The 16166-nt window shown below is 41.8% G+C and overlaps 1 protein-coding gene across 8 annotated transcripts in view; it reads left to right on the top strand.

Moving 5' to 3' along the window:
* Positions 1-16166, top strand: part of SYNDIG1 (synapse differentiation inducing 1) — a 117356-nt gene that overhangs the window by 34357 nt on the left and 66833 nt on the right. For 2 of the 8 annotated variants that reach the window (XM_060284406.1, XM_060284407.1), the window contains one exon: positions 9117-9164. The exons of the other annotated variants lie outside the window; for them this stretch is intronic. The gene's annotated coding sequence lies outside the window, so the exon portion shown is untranslated. The remainder of the gene's footprint in view (positions 1-9116; positions 9165-16166) is intronic. 8 annotated transcript variants of the gene reach the window in all.

Consider the following 16166-nt stretch of genomic DNA (forward strand, 5'->3'; position numbering starts at 1 on the left):
GTCCCTCTCGATAGCCATCACGACACCTGTACTGCTGGGTGCATCTGGTTTTTTCTTGCTCTGTTGGCTTTAGATTCTGTCCAGTGGACTCCCTGCTTCGACAGGGGAGAATTTCGCTTACTGAAGGCTAGAATGAAGATCACTAATATTGCTGCCCATCTCCTTCCACCTCCCCCAACCTTTCTGGTGTGTAATTTTGAATTCTTCTGTCTGTTACTATTGTATCTGTAAATGGACGTGATTAAACCCCCATCTCCCATCTTCCTACCAGGCAGGAGGAGGCCGTGGGCGGCACGCTTGCCCACTCTTCTTCCCTCATACCATGTGCCTTCCTGTGAGCTCGGCTGTTTCCTGAATTAACTCTGGGGTGAGTGTGTCTCGCTTAGTGGCTGTGAGTCAGATCCTGAAATCAGGCTTCCTGGCTGTGACTCTGGCTCTGCTTGCAGGTGAGGGCAGGGTACTCAGCCTCTTGGTCCTTAGTTTCCCCATTGATGGAATGAGGATAACGGTAATACCTACCTCAAGGGGTTATTTTGAAAATTAAACAGGATAATCCTTATAAAGGTTTTAGCACAGTGCCTGGCATGTAGGAAATGCCCAGCACTTCTTGGCCAAAATGATGATGATGACAACTTGGTCAGGACTGGTAACCTTTAAAATCTGTTTTTTAATTATGTAGATTCCAAATGTTAAATTATTAAAGTTATCATCATGATTCGATAAATATTACTGACTGTAAACTCAAGTTGTAGTGATAAAATACTATTTCCTCTGTACTAGTTGCCAGTATCAGACGTCCTGTACCAGAAGAAGAAATAGTCTTAGTGTCCAGGTCAAACGGGTTCTGCCCTTTTATGTTCCAAAGCTGCCCAAAATAGTGAGAAATTTTGTTTTCTTTGTATTTAGACACATGGAACTCTTGTACAGTTTTTCTGGTTGTGTGTTTCTCCTGCAGTTTCTAAATAACCTTCTTTTAACATTGAGGGAAGAACCCTGTCCCTTCATCCAGCATCCCTGGTGTCTTCTAGCACCGTGTTTTTTCTGTGTTTCCTGTTGTTGAGGAAACAACACAACAAACATAATTTGCCTTTGTGAAGCCCACAGATGTTTGTTATAAATTAAACAGATTGCTGCAAGAAAGCTGCTATACAGGGATTTCTTTTTATTCATTTCTGGATATTCACTGTTTCTTTTATCCCTGATTACCCACTTCTTTGGTTTTCACAGTCACTTTTTTTTCTGGAGTAAATGTGTGAGCAACTTATTTAGAGAGGGCGTGTGCGAGGTAAATATTCTGAGTGCTGAAAATATTTACCATTGTTGTTCGGTTTCCTTTTTGTTTTTGCTCACACTCGAATGATTGCTTGCTGGGGTGCATAACTTAAAGTTTTTCTCCCGACTTTGAGGGCACGACCCCACTGTCATTCCAGCCTGTGTTGTTCTAATGGGAAGTCAGGTGTCAGCCTGTGTGCCCGTCCCCTCAGCCACCACCCGTGTCCCCTCGGATTCCAAGCTTCGGCCACCTCGTCCCTTCCTTCTTTCAGCTCTACTGTGGCTTTTCAAAATTCTTTAAGTATTTGTTACTACTTTCTTTTCTAGCAAGACCTTTCTTATTCTTTTTTCTTTAATAGATCTTTATTGGAGTATAACTGCTTCACAATACTGTGTTAGTTTCTGTTGCACAACAAAGCAAATCAGCGATATGTATACACATGTCCCCATATCCCCTCCCTCTTGAGCCTCCCTCCCACACTCCCTATCCCACCCCTCTAGGTCATTGCAAAGCACTGAGCCGATCTCCCTGTGCTATGCTGCTGCTTCCCACCAGCCAACTATTTTACATTCGGTAGTATATATATATCGATGCTACTCTCACTTCGTGCCAGCTTCGCCTTCCCACTCCATATCCTCAAGTCCATTCTGTATGTCTACCTCTAAAGAGTAGAATAAATTCCTGCCCTACAACTAGGTTCATCAGTACCATTTCTTTTTTAGATTCCATTTACATTCATTAGCATATATTTGTGGTATTTGTTTTTCTCCTTCTGACTTACTTCACTCTGTGTGACAGACTCTAGGTCCATCCACCTCACTACAAATAACTCAGTTTCGTTTCTTTTTATGGCTGAGTAATATTCCATTGTATATATGTGCCACATCTTCTTTATCCATTCATCTGTTGATGGACTTTTAGGTTGCTTCCATGTCCTGGCTATTGCAAATAGAGCTGCAATGAACATTGTGGTACATGACTCTTTTTGAATTATGGTTTTCTCAGGGTATATGCCCAGTAGTGGGATTGCTAAGTCATATGGTAGTTCTATTTTTAGTATTTTAAGGAACCTCCATACTGTTTTCCGTAATGGTTGTATCCATTTACATTCCCACCAACAGTGCAGGAGGGTTCCCTTTTCACCACACCCTTTCCCAGCATTTATTGTTTCTAGATTTTTTGATAATGGCCATTCTGACCAGCATGAGGTGACACCTCATTGTAGTTTTGATTGCATTTCTCTAATAATTAGTGATGTTGAGCATCTTTTCATGTGCCTCTTGGCCATCTGTATGTCTTCCTTCGTGAAATGTCTATTTAGGTCTTCTGCCCATTTTTTAACTGGGTTGTTTGTTTTCTTGATATTAAGCTCCACGAGCTGTTTGTATACTTTGGAGATTAACCCTTTGTCTGTTGTTTCATTTGCAAATATTTTCTCCCATCCTGAGGGTTGTCTTTTCATCTTGTTTATGGTTTCCTTTGCTGTGCAAAAGCGTTTAAGTTTAATTAAGTCCCATTTTTTAATTTTTGGTTTCATTTCTGTTATTCTAGGAAGTGGGTCAAAAAAGATCTTGCTGTGGTTTATGTCAAAGAGTGTTTTTCCTCTAATAGTTTTATAGTGTCTGGTCTTACATTTAAGTCTTTAACCCATTTGGAGTTTATTTTTGTGTATGGTGTTAGAGAATGTTCTAATTTCATTCTTTTACATGTAGCTGTCCAGTTTTCCCAGCACCACTTACTGAAGAGGTTGTCTTTTCTCCATTGTATATCCTCACCTCCTTTGTCATAAATTAGGTGCCCATATGTGCATGGGTTTATCTCTGGGCTTTCTATCCTGTACCATTGATCTATATTTCTGTTTTTGCACCAGTAATACTGTATTAATTACTGTAGCTTTGTGGTATACTGTGAAGTCGGGGAGCCTGATTCCTCCAACTCCGTTTTTCTTTCTCAAGATTGCTTTGGCTATTCGGGGTCTTTTGTGTTTCCATCAAATTGTAAAATTTTTTGTCCTAATTCTGTGAAGAATGCCATTGGTAGTTTGATAGGGATTGCATTGAATCTGTAGATTGCTTTGGGTAGTAGAGTCATTCTCACAATATTGATTCTTCCAATCCAAGAACATGGTATATTTCTCCATCTGTTTATGTCATCTTTGATTTCTTTCATCAGTGTTTTACAGTTTTCTGAGTACAACTCTTTCGCCTCCTTAGTCAGCTTTATTCCTAGGTATTTTATTCTTTTTGTTGCAGTGGTAAATGGGAGTGTTTCCTTAATTTCTCTTTCTGATTTTTCATTGTTAGTGTATAGGAATGCCAGAGATTTCTGTGCATTAATTTTGTATCCTGAAAACTTACCAAATTCATTGATTAGTTCTAGTAGTTTTCTGGTGGCATCTTTAGGATTTTCTATGTATAGTATCATGTCATTGGCAAACAGTGACAGTTTTACTTCTTCTTTTCCAATTTGTATTCATTTTATTTCTTTTTCTTCTCTGCTTGCTGTGGCTAGGACTTCCAAAATTGTGTTGAATAAGAGTGGCAAGAGTAGACATCCTTGTCTTGTTCCTGATCTTAGTGGAAATGCTTTCAGTTTTTCACCATTGAGTACAATGCTTGCTGTGGGTTTGTCATATATGACCTTTATTATGTTCAGGTAGGTTCCCTCTATGCCCATTTTCTGCAGAGTTTTTATCATAAATCGGTGTTGAATTTTGTCAAAAGCTTTTTCTGCATCTATTGAGATGATCATATGGTTTTTATTCCTTAATATGTTAATGTGGTGTATCACATTGATTGATTTGCATATATTGAAGAATTCTTGCATCCCTGGAATAAATCCCACTTGATCATGGTGTATGATCCTTTTAATGTGCCATTGGATTCTGTTTGCTAGTATTTTGTTCAGGATTTTTGCATCTATGTTCATCAGTGATATTGGTCTATAATTTTATTTTTTGTGATATCTTTTTCTGGTTTTGGTATCAGGGTGATGGTGGCTTCATAGAATGAATTTGGGAGTGTTTCTCTCTCTGCAAATTTTTGGAAGAGTTTGAGAAGGATCAGTGGTAGCTCTTCTTTAAATGTTTGATAGAATTCACCTGTGAAGCCATCTGGTCCTGAACTTTTGTTTGTTGGAAGATTTTTAATTACACTTTCAATTTCATTACTTGTGATAGGTCTGTTTATAGTTTCTAATTTTTCCTGGTTCAGTCTTGGAAAATTGTACCTTTCCAAGAATTTGTCCATTTCTTTGTGGTTGTCCATTTTATTGGCATATAGTTGTTTGTAGTAGTCTCTTATAATCGTTTGTATTTCTGCAGTGTCAGTTGTGATTTCTCCTTTTTCATTTCTAATTATATTGATTTGCATTTTCTCCCTTTTCTACTTGATGAGTCTGGCTAAGCGTTTATCAATTTTGTTTATCTTCTCAAAGAACCAACTTTTAGTTTTATTGATCTTTGCTATTGTTTTCTTCATTTCTATTTCATTTATTTCTGCTCTGATCTTTATGATTTCTTTGCTTCTGCTGACTTTGGGTTTTCTTTGTTCTTCTTTCTCTAGTTGCTTTAAGTGTAGGGTTAGATTGTTTGAGATTTTTCTTGTTTCTTGAGGTGAGATTGAATTGCTATAAACGTCCCTCTTAGAACTGCTTTTGCTGCATCCTATAGGTTTTGCGTCATTGTGTTTTTGTTGTCATTTGTTTCCGTGTGTTCTTTTATTTCTTCTCTGATTTCTTCAGTGATCTCTTGGTTATTTAATATCACACTCTTTAGCCTCCATGTATTTGTGCTTTTTACAGGTTTTTTTTCCTGTAATTGATTTCCAATCTCATAACATTGTGGTCAGAAAAGATGCTTGAAACGATTTCAATTTTCTTAAACTTTCTGAGGCTTGATTTGTGACCCAAGATGTGATCTATCCTGGAGAATGTTCCATATGCACTTGAGAAGAATGTGTATTCTGCCACTTTTGGGTAGAATGTTCTATAAATATCAATTAGATCTATCTGGTCTTTGTGTTGTTTAAAGCTTATGTTTCCTTATTTACTTTCTGTTTGGATAATCTGTCCATTGGTGTAAGTGGGATGTTAGAGTCCCCCACTATTATTGTTTTACTGTCAATTTCTCCTTTCATGGTTGTTAGCATTTGCCTTATGTATTGTGGTGCTCCTTTTTTGGGTGCATAAATATTTATAATTGTTATATCTCCTTCTTGGATTGACCCTTTGATCATTATGTAGTGTCCCTCATTATCTCTTGTAACAGTCTTTATTTTAAAGTCTATTTTATCTGATACGAGTATTGCTACTCCAGATTTCTTTTGATTTCCATTTGCATGGAATATCTTTTTCCATCTCTTCACTTTCAGTCTGTATGTGTCCCTAGGTCTGAAGTGGGTCTCTTGCAGACAGAATATATATGGATCTTGTTTTTGTATCCATTCAGCCAGTCTGTGTCTTGGTTGGAGCATTTAATCCATTTACATTCAAGGTTATTATCAATATGTATGTTCCTATTACCATTTTCTCAACAGTTTTGTGTTTGTTTTTGTGGGTCCTTTTCTTCTCTTGTGTTTCCCGCTTAGAGAAGTTTCTTCAGCATTTGTTATAAAGCTGGTTTGGTGGTGCCGAATTCTCTTAGCTTTTGCTTGTCTGAAAAGCTGTTGACTTCTCCATCGAATCTGAATGAGATCCTTGCTGGGTAGAGTAATCTTGGTTGTAGGTTTTTCTCTTTCATCACTTTAAGTATATCCTGCCACTCTGGATACTTCTGGAAACTTCTGACCTTCAGAGTTTCCACTGAAAAATCAGCTGATAAGCTTATGGGGATCCCTTTGTATGTTATTTTTTGTTTTTCCCTTGCTGCTTTTAATATTTTTTCTTTGAATTTAATTTTTGTTAGTTTGATTAATATGTGTCTTGGTGTGTTTTTCCTAGGGTTTATCCTGTATGGGGCTCTCTGTGCTTCCTGGACTTGAATGACTATTTCCTTTCCCATGTTAGGGAAGTTTTCAACTATAACCTCTTCAAATATTTTCTTAGACCCTTTCTTTTTCTCTTCTTCTGGCACCCGTATAATTCGAATGTTGGTGCGTTTAGTGTTGTCCCAGAGGTCTCTGAGATTGTCTTCAATTCTTTTCATTCTTTTTTCTTTATTCTGCTCCTCGGCAGTTATTTCCACCGTTTTGTCTTCCAGCTCACTTATTCAATCTTCTGCCTCAGTTATTCTGTTATTGATTCCTTCTAATGTATTTTTATTTCAGTTATTGTGTTGTTCATCTCTGTTTGTTTGTTCTTTAGTTCTTCTAGATCTTTGTTAAACATTTCTTGTATTTTCTCAATCCATGCCTCCATTCTATTTCCGAGATTCTGGATCATCTTTACTATCATTACTCTGAATTCTTTTTCAGGTAGATTGCCTATTTCCTCTTCATTTATTTAGTCTTGTACGTTTTTGCCTTGCTCCTTCATCTGTGACATATTTTTTTGCCATCTCTTTTTTTTTTTTTTTTTTTTTTAATTGGTGGGATTGTGTTTCTGTCTTACTAGTTGTTTGGTCTGAGGCTTCCAACATTGGAGTTTGTAGGCTACTGGGTAGAACTGCGTCTTGGTGCTGAGATGAGGAACTCCGTGAGGCCTCACTCCAATGGATATTTCTTTGGGTCTGAGGTTCTCTGTTAGTCCAGTGGTTCCGACTCGGAGCTCCCACTGCAGGAGCTTTGGCCCAACCGCAGGCTCAAGAACCAAGAAACCACAAGCTGTGTGGGGCAGCAAAAAAAAAAAAAAAAAAAGAACAATAACAAAGTAAAAAATAAAATTAGACTAGGAGACTATAAGATATGTTAGAAAGAATGTAAAAATAAAAATATAGATGAGTAAACTGGAAGGTACATCAGTACCACAATAGTAAAAAAGAGGAGGAAGGAAAAGAAAAAAAAAGGAGGGGGAAGGCCTTGACTGTGGATGGCAGGGCCTAAGCAAGGGCAAGATTTGCACAGTGGGCAGGACCAATGCTCAGGACCCATAGCACTGGAAAAGCCCCTGGGGGCTGTAGGGGGTTGGACTTGGGCTCACGGAACAGAAGGGGCCCAGGCATGCCCTCCACCCCAGGTCTCAGAGGGCAGGGGACCTCACCTGGGAGCCCAGCAGGCTTCCTGGGCTTGAGTGGGTGGGGCAATCACCCTCCACTCCTCTCCCACTCCTCCCAGAGGGCCCCTCCCGCCTGCCTCTCCTGATCTCCCCAGTCTCTCTCCTATGCCCCCAGGACCTACACGGTCTGGATGGGGCTTTGGAGGTGGGGTACCAGCTTGGGAGCTCAGCAGGTTCCGACCCCAGTGGGCCAGGTGATCGCCCTCTGCTCCTCTCCAGCTTTTCCCAGAGAATCCCTCCTGCCTGCCTCTCCTGATCCTGTCTGGCCTCCACTTCTCCTCCCCACTGAGTCCCACTACGTCCTACCAGTTCACTTTGGGGTTCCTCCTGTCTCCTTGGGCGTCAGAGTCCCCCACCAGTGGCCAGTAGGCACCCTAGTTGTGGGAAGAGGCTAACTCCACGTCTTCCCACACCGCCATCTTGACTCTGCCTCTCTTATTCTTTCAGTAGTATTTTAATGAGATCTCCATCCAGGGTCAGAAGCCCGGCTTGGTCATGGGCACCCAGCCTCTCATCAGGGCCACCAGAGGGTTTTCCAAAGAACAGACTTTGTCTTTGCTGGTTCCCTGTGTTGTGCCTCTGCTTTCTATTTCACTATTTCTGCTCTTATCTTTATTACTACCTGTCACATGTATTCATTCCCTTTGTTATTATTTTGGCTAATTTATTATTTGGATGTTGACTCATTATGTTTCAGCCTTTATTTTCCTAATATATGCATTTAAGGCTATCCCTTTTCCTCTAAGTACCTCTTCATCTGCATCCCTAGGTTTTGATATGTAGTTTGTTTTATTTTTTTTTAATTTATTTATTATTTTTTTGGCGGGGGAGCTGTGTTGGGTCTTTGTTGCTGCGCATGGGCTTTCTCTAGTTGCAGTGAGCAGGGGCTACTCTTCATTGAGGTGCACAGGCTTCTCACTGTCGTGGCTTCTCTTGTTGCAGAGCACAGGCTCTAGGCCACGTGGGCTTCAGTAGTTGTGGCACGCGGGCTCAGTAGTTATGGCACGCAGGCTCTAGAGCACAGGCTCATTAGTTGTGGCACACGGGCTTAGTTGCTCCATGGCATGTAGGATATCCCACTTCCCAGGCCAGGGATCGAACCTGTGTCCCCTGCATTGGCAGGCAGATTCTTAACCACTGCTCCACCAGGGAATCCCCCATGTAGTTTGTTTTAATATGTAGTTTTTTCACTGTGATTCAGTTCTAAATAAATTTATATTTTGTTATGATTCTTCTTTAGTCCAATGTTTCTTAAGAAAGTATTTCTTTTTTCTTCACTGCCAAATGAGAGTGGTTTTTACTAAATGTATTGACTGCTATATCAACGGTGTTGTGGTTAGAGAACATGGTCTATAAGATACTGATTATGTGAAATGTGTTGGTACTTCATGGCTTAGTACTTGATCTACTTTTGAAAGGGAGGGAGGAATGGACGGAGGGAGGGAAGGAAGGAAAACTAAGGAGAAACAGAAAAAAAATACATGTGCCTAGAAGAATCTATTCTTTAATTTCTGGATGCAGAGTTTTATATATGCTCATTGCTTAAAATTGCTACCGTTGCTTTTTGAATATTCCATGTCTTTCTTATTTTTGGTCTATTTCTTAACATAATATAGAGAGTGTTTTGAAGTCTCTTGTTCTGGTGGTGAAGATATCCCATTATCCCTGTAATTCTACCAATTTCGCTTTGTAGATTATGATATGAATTGATTGTGTGCACAGAAGTTGATCATTGAACCTGGTGAGTTGAACCTCTTACTATGTATTATCTATGTTGCTATGTAGTGGCATTTCCTACTCCTTGGTGTCTACTTTGTTTTTGATTCACTAAACTGTGCCAGGTTTATTTTCTGCTTAGGATTTTTCTTGTATACATGTTTTTCATCCTTTTGCTTTCAGTACTTCCACGTCCTTATGCTTTAGGTGTGTCTCTTATAAATAACATATGTCTGGATACTGTTTTGTTTATTTATTTATTTTTAAAGAGACAATTTTACTTCTTTCTTTCCATTCTTTTTCTTTTTTTTGGTTACATTGGGTCTTCATTGCTGCACACAGGCTTTTTCTAGCAGTGGTGAGCAGGGGCCACTCTTGGTTGCAGTGTGTGGGCTTCTCATTGCAGTGGCTCCTCTTGCTGTGAAGCATGGGCTCTAGGCACGTGGGCTTCAGTAGTTGTGGCACGCAGATTCCGTAGTTGTGGCACAAAGACTTAGTTGCTCCATGGCATATGGGATCTTCCCAGACCAGGGCTCAAACCCATGTCCCCTGTATTGGGAGGCGGACTGCTAACCACTGTGCCACCAGGGAAGCCCTGGATACTGTTTTAAACCCTGAGTAAAAATCCATTTTAATTGGCATTTTCAACTAATTAATACCTATTGTGAATGCTGATATATTTTCACTAGTTACCTCAATTTTTTATTTTTATTTTTGTACTGCTTTTTTTTTCAGTCTTATTCACTTTTTCTCTCTCCTGATTTGAAATGTGTATACTATTTTTATTCATTTGGTAGTTATCCTTGAAATTTACCCAGGCGTATTTAACCTAAGTCTAAAACTGAATAATTTAAGACATTTGTGCAACATTGAAAGGTTCTTAGTATCACCCACTTCCTGATTTACATACTATTGTTTTCCAGTGTTTAAATTTTTTAGATGAACCTCACAGTTCAGGGGCGGGGGTCGTATATCCTCATTATTTGTTTGGATTCACGAATGTGATGTTGGTTTCTCTGTTCACCAGTCCTTGCCTCCCAAGCTACCTGCCAGCATCATTTCTCTTCCTCCTGAAGTGCATCGTATAGAATTCTTTTTGGCTTAAGTCTCTTCATTTCTCGATCTATCTTATCTCACGTTGTTCTTGAAAGACGATTTTACTGCATACAGTTAAAGTTGGCAGCTACTTCTGATACACTGAAGCTCTCAGCCCATCCCTGTTACCTGATGTCGGTTGTCATTCTGATGTTTGTTGCTGAGTAAATTATCTGCCCTTTTCCTGCAACTGCTTTTAAGGTCTCCTTGAAGTTCACATTTATCAGTTTGACTACAGCATGTACATGTGGCATTTCCTGTGCTTATCTGCCCTTTCTTCTCTCTTTCTGGAACTCCTACTAGAAGTGGTTGAACCTTCTTATTCTGCACTCCACACTCTTAACCAACATTTTCTATTTTCTATCTTTTCTTTTAATGATGTATTCTGGGTATTTTCTCAGATTCATCTTCTAGTTGTTTTTTTTTTTTTTAGCTGCATCTATTTTGCTATTTTAATTCTTCTGTTGTGTTTTTCTAACACATTAAATATTTTCACTTTTTAAAATTCAAGCTATTTTTATTTTTTCTGTTTATTTCTGATAGTCTCTTGTGACTTGCTCATCTTTAAATATTTCTATTTCTCTCATAAATATTTCACAAATTTTATAACTCTACATTTCTACAAATATTTCTGTAAATATTTTATAAACAATTGTTCTATCTTCCTACTATTCCAATATCTGAAGTCCTTGATTGTCCAAAGTGCTTTTTTTTTTCTATTGATTCTCACTCACAGGGACATACAGTCTTTGTGTATGGGGAACTTTCATTGTCAGCTCATTGCTTGATCTTATTATGTGCTTACATTTGGGGGGCTTTCCACCCTAGAGTTTTGATTCTATTTCTGCCTGTGGCCAGGGGTCATCACTTACTTGATGCTATGTCATAATCTACAGAACAGTGGGTCTCAAAGTGTGGTCCGTGGATCTGCATCCCCATCCCACTGAATGCATCCCCATCCCACTGGGAGTCTATGCTTGGACAAGGCCTCCAGGTGACTGTAGTGTGTGCTTACACTGACACCACTTCCATCAAGAGTCTTGGCCAAGAATAGGGGTCCGGGATCAACTTCATCATCTTGTTTCTCTACCAAGGCTGCATAACTCACTGTCATTGTTGCATTTGTCATCCTAAATCAGTACAACTCTGCCCATCCCAGTAGTTATTTAAGGAATGGCAGTGATTTTGGTGATTTTGCTTCACAACCAGCACGTCTCCAAATGTGTTCTAATCCTGGGTTTTATTTTGTAGTAAGAGAATCCCTTGGAGCCGCTCGTCAACTTTAATGCCAGAGCGGACAGTCTGTCCATTGAGGTTTTAATTTCAAAAAATGTCATTTTTTTTTACTTTTAAAGTTCTAAGTCCTGCATTTTCAAACACAGTAAGCGTGTTCATTCTACACCTTGTACCCGATGTCAATACCTGCAGCCAGTGTGATCCTGGTCGTGCAGCGTTTGCTTTGCCCCTGCTGACTGGGGCTTATTTCCTCAAGTGCTTCATCCCAGACTCAGGTTCCAGAGCATGATCTGTGAACATGTTCTGAGACCCGTCTTTAGCACATTCTTCCAGAAGGGATTTTCATTTGCTTCTGCCAAGAATCGGGGAAGGCTGGGGGGGAAGTTCCCAGCCCGAGACACTCCAAGCTGAGTGTTCAAGGCACACGGAGGGTGAGGACTCAGGGTGTGAGGACTCGGGTGCGAGTGCAGGCTTGTGGCTGCAGGTTCACCCACAAGATCTCAGGGACAAGAATACTTCTTACAAGGCTTCTCTCTCTCTCACTCACTGGTGGGGAAGAATATTCTTGCTTGATTCTGTGTCCTCATTCACAGCTTTTTCATGGGATTCTTTGACCACGTGGGTGGTCTCCACACCTCCAAACCATAGAGTGGTATGGGCGGTGGGGGTGGGGTGTCGTTGCTGTTGATGGTGATGGTAGTGGCAACATCACTTGTGCTGGTGGTAGTGGTGTTAGCAGTGATGGTGGTGGCATGGGAGGGGTTATGGTCAGGAATCACTCAGCTTTCCCTGTGAAGAGCCAGATAGCAAACACTTTAGGCTTTGCAGACCATATGGCCTCTTATTAAATGTGCTCAACTCTTTTCTTTTAGTGCAGAACAGTCAGAGGCATATGTGAATGAATGGATGTGGATGGGGTTCAATAAAACTGTATTTATAGACACTGACTTTTGAATTTCTTAGTTTTCATGTATCATGGAATATAATTCTTATCTTCAATCATTTAAAAATGTAAAAATCTTTCTTAGCTTGTGGGCTGGATTTGTCCTGTGGGCTATAGTTTGCCATTTCCTGGTGGTGGTAGTGGTGGTAGTGATGTGATGATGAGGAATGTGATGATGAGGGTAGAGATGGTGTTAATAGGAATGTTGGTGATGAAGGTGCTGGTGGTGATGGTGGAGATGGTGGAGATGGTGGTGATGGTGGAGATGGTAGAGATGGTGGAGATGGTGGTGATGGTGGAGATGGTGGTGATGGTGATGGTGGTGATGGTGGAGATGGTGGTGATGGTGGAGATGGTGGAGATGGTGGAGATGGTGGTGATGGTGGAGATGGTGGAGATGGTGGTGATGGTGGTGATGGTGGAGATGGTGGAGATGGTGGTGATGGTGGAAATGGTGGTGATGGTGGAGATGGTGGAGATGGTGGAGATGGTGGTGATGGTGGAGATGGTGGTGATGGTGGAGATGGTGGTGATGGTGATGGTGGTGGTGATGAAAACCTGGAGGTTGTGAAGATGGACATGGAGGTGCTATTGAGTGGAAGGCTCTTCTCAGGACATCTTTAAGACTGAGATGGAGACCCACAAAGCTAAAGGAAGTTGACACAACTTTCACAGGCAGCAGAGGCCCTGATACGCAGCTTTTCTCACTTCCGATATCACAGCATTTCCTCTCCACGTTCATGAATCAGACTCAGATCCCTGCGCTCCTCCCAGAGGTGCTGTGACAGAGACTGGCTCCTGGCAGGAGTCTGGATCGGCTGTGTGAGCAGGAAGTCCCAGGCCACCAGAAGTGATGAGTTGGAGCGATACAGCATTTTGCAATTGTTACATGCCATTTAAACGTTAAATAACAATAACTCATCTGGTTCTGAATGCTCCATTAACCATCTCCAGTGCCAAATCACAGGCTTCTCTGTGTGTTTGTGTTAAAGGCAAATTTTAATTGTTTTAATAAGGATTTGCAAGCAGATCTCTTCTCTCGACACTTGGGCATTGGTGGGAACACGTCTATTATTTGCTTAGCAGGAGGGAAGTATTGCTGTTGACACAAAAGTCGTCTGACAGTGTTGGGGTTTAAGGAAGACCCCGCACCTGGTGCCCTCCTGACGTTTCCTGATTGAGCTGCATGAGGGCAGATTGTGTGAGGAACAATCCAGGCCTGTCACCTGTCCCAAATGTCACGCTAAACGAATCTGTTAATTAGTTTCATTCTCCCCGTCGGCTGCCTAGCTACTTTGCTCCATATTCTCTTTTGACTCAGAGATGCTGCTCTAAAGGTGGTTTTATGTGTGAAATGGGACTGTTGCTGCCCAAGATCTTTGGCACATAAGGGTCTTATTTAGCCACAGAAGCACGGACATCAGGTACTACTTTGTGAAATTCCTCCCGCTCAACACACACACACATAAACAAGCCCAGCAGTGCAGATCCTCATGTCTTCCTGTGGAGGTGGGGGTGGGATGAGTGAGGGGGTGGGGCAGGAGACAGATTTTTTTCAAAATCTAGAATTGTTCACAGGCTCAGAGAAAAGGACAACTCATAGAAAGAAGGCTTACTTCTTCATTTGTCTTTACCTCATTGCTCATACCTGTGTTTGGAAATTATTACACTTACAACACTGCTTCCCAAAACTTTCTTTTGATTATTTCCTAGTTATTTCCTCAGAGCAGAGCATCTATGAAACATTAGAAACAAGGTTGAGAAAAACACAACCTGGAATGTATAATCCCAGTTTCTACACAGAGAGGTCCATGTATAATTCTGCCGTGTTCATAATAGAGGATGCTGGTGGAGCATGTGTGTAGCAGAGCGAGATGCAGACGGAGCTCAGTATCGCTCAGACTCTGTTTCTGGTGAGGGAGACGGGGCTGAGGCTGCAGGCTGGGCTGCCTTGTTCTGAAGCACCTGCTGCATTTCTGCATCTGAAGCATGTTCTGTTCTGAAGCGCCTGCTGCATTTCTGCATCTCCGACAGAAAGTCGGAGCTTTCTGTCCAGTGAGGAGACAGGCCCAGCCCATGGTGTTCCCTCCATCAGCAAGTTGCGTGGCCTGCCTGCCTGTGGGCTTTCTCTGGTCCAGCTGATGCAGGGGAGATCCCACCTCTGCTCACTCCACACCTGTGGCATCTGTCACTCTGTGTTCTGGCCTGTATGTGAAATGCCTTTACCATACTCGAGGCACAGGCTGAGGGTTTGTTTTGCTTTGTTCTGTTTTGAAGACAGTTTTATTCTATGTATTTGCCAGAAAAAGAAAGCTCAATTTTATCAACCGCTCAACAAGAGAGATGCAGTCATAATTAATCCAGTATTACATAGTATCTCAGTGAGAACCCCCCCCACCCCCGAACAAAATGCCATGCAGCCACACAACAGATGACCACTCGGCCGTGGAAGGAAGGAAGCACTGACATGTACACACATGATACATCTTGAACACATGACACTCAGTGAGAGAAGCCCGTCAAGGAGACCACGTGTGTGATTCTTTTTATGTGAAACGTCCACAGTCATCAAATCGTAGACACAGGACTTCCCTGGTGGCACAGTGGTTAAGAATCCACCTGTCAATGCAGGGGACACGGGTTCAAGCCCTGGTCTGGGAAGATCCCACATACCGTGGAGCAGCTAAGCCCATGCACCACAACTAGTGAGCCTGCGCTCTAGAGCCCTCGAGCCACAACTACTGAGCCCATGTGCTACAGCTACTGAAGCCCGTGCGCCTAGAGCCCGTGCTCTGCAACAAAAGAAGCCACCGCAATGAGAAGCTCGAGCACCACAACGAAGACCCAACACAGCCAAAAGTAAATTAAAAAGAAAAAGAAACCCGTAGACACAGCAGGCAGACTGGTGGTTGCCAGGGGCCGGGAAAGGGGGACGTGGCTGCTTGCTGTGTAGGAAGTGATGAAAATATTCTGGAATTAGATAGGCGTGAAGGTTGCACAACTCTGTGGGTATGCTGCAGCCCTTGGAATTGTACACTTTAAAAGTCAGGTGAATTTTTTGGTGTGTGAATTATATCTCAATAATGCTGTTATTTTTTTTAAATGAACGAAATTACTAACTAAAACAAGAGAGAGCAACAAAACTGGGATCTTCAAACACTACACGCCCCTCAGATGTGAGGGCTGACGATGGAGCCCACAGTCTCACGAGCTTCCCCAACTTTCTGGGTGACACGAGGGTGTCACTCCAGCTGAGCAAGGAGACAGTACACCTTGGAGTCAGACATACCTGGTTCAAATCTCACCTGTTCCTCTTCCTGGCTGGAGCATCTTTTCCGTTTGTATTTAGATCAGCAGCTGTGATGACTTTGGACCGTGTAGAATTTGAAAGCCACCACCTGAGACATGGCCCCAGGCTGAATCTTTGAGGCCGCTGGGGGCATTCATTTTCTTGGTGAAGAGTCGGTGAGTCGGGGTCTCACTCTGGGCCTCAGAGGTCAGGAAGCCTAGTCGTTTCCCAGCTCATTTGAGAGAATCTTTTAGGGTCAGCTTAAATGATCGTGCCTTCTGAGACTGCCCTATAGAACCGACCGCCAGTTTATCAGTTGGCAGTGAGCACGCCTCCTCCCCACACGCCCCGGCCCCATAACAAGGCAGCTTATGCATTTACAGAGAGAATTAACTGACTCCCAGGCTGCTTTTACTTTTTGCTTTAAAATGTGCTCATCCGAGCCAACGTGTTACCCTTCAACC

Source organism: Globicephala melas, chromosome 15 (genome assembly GCF_963455315.2).
Source record: "Globicephala melas chromosome 15, mGloMel1.2, whole genome shotgun sequence".
NCBI lineage: Eukaryota > Metazoa > Chordata > Mammalia > Artiodactyla > Delphinidae > Globicephala > Globicephala melas.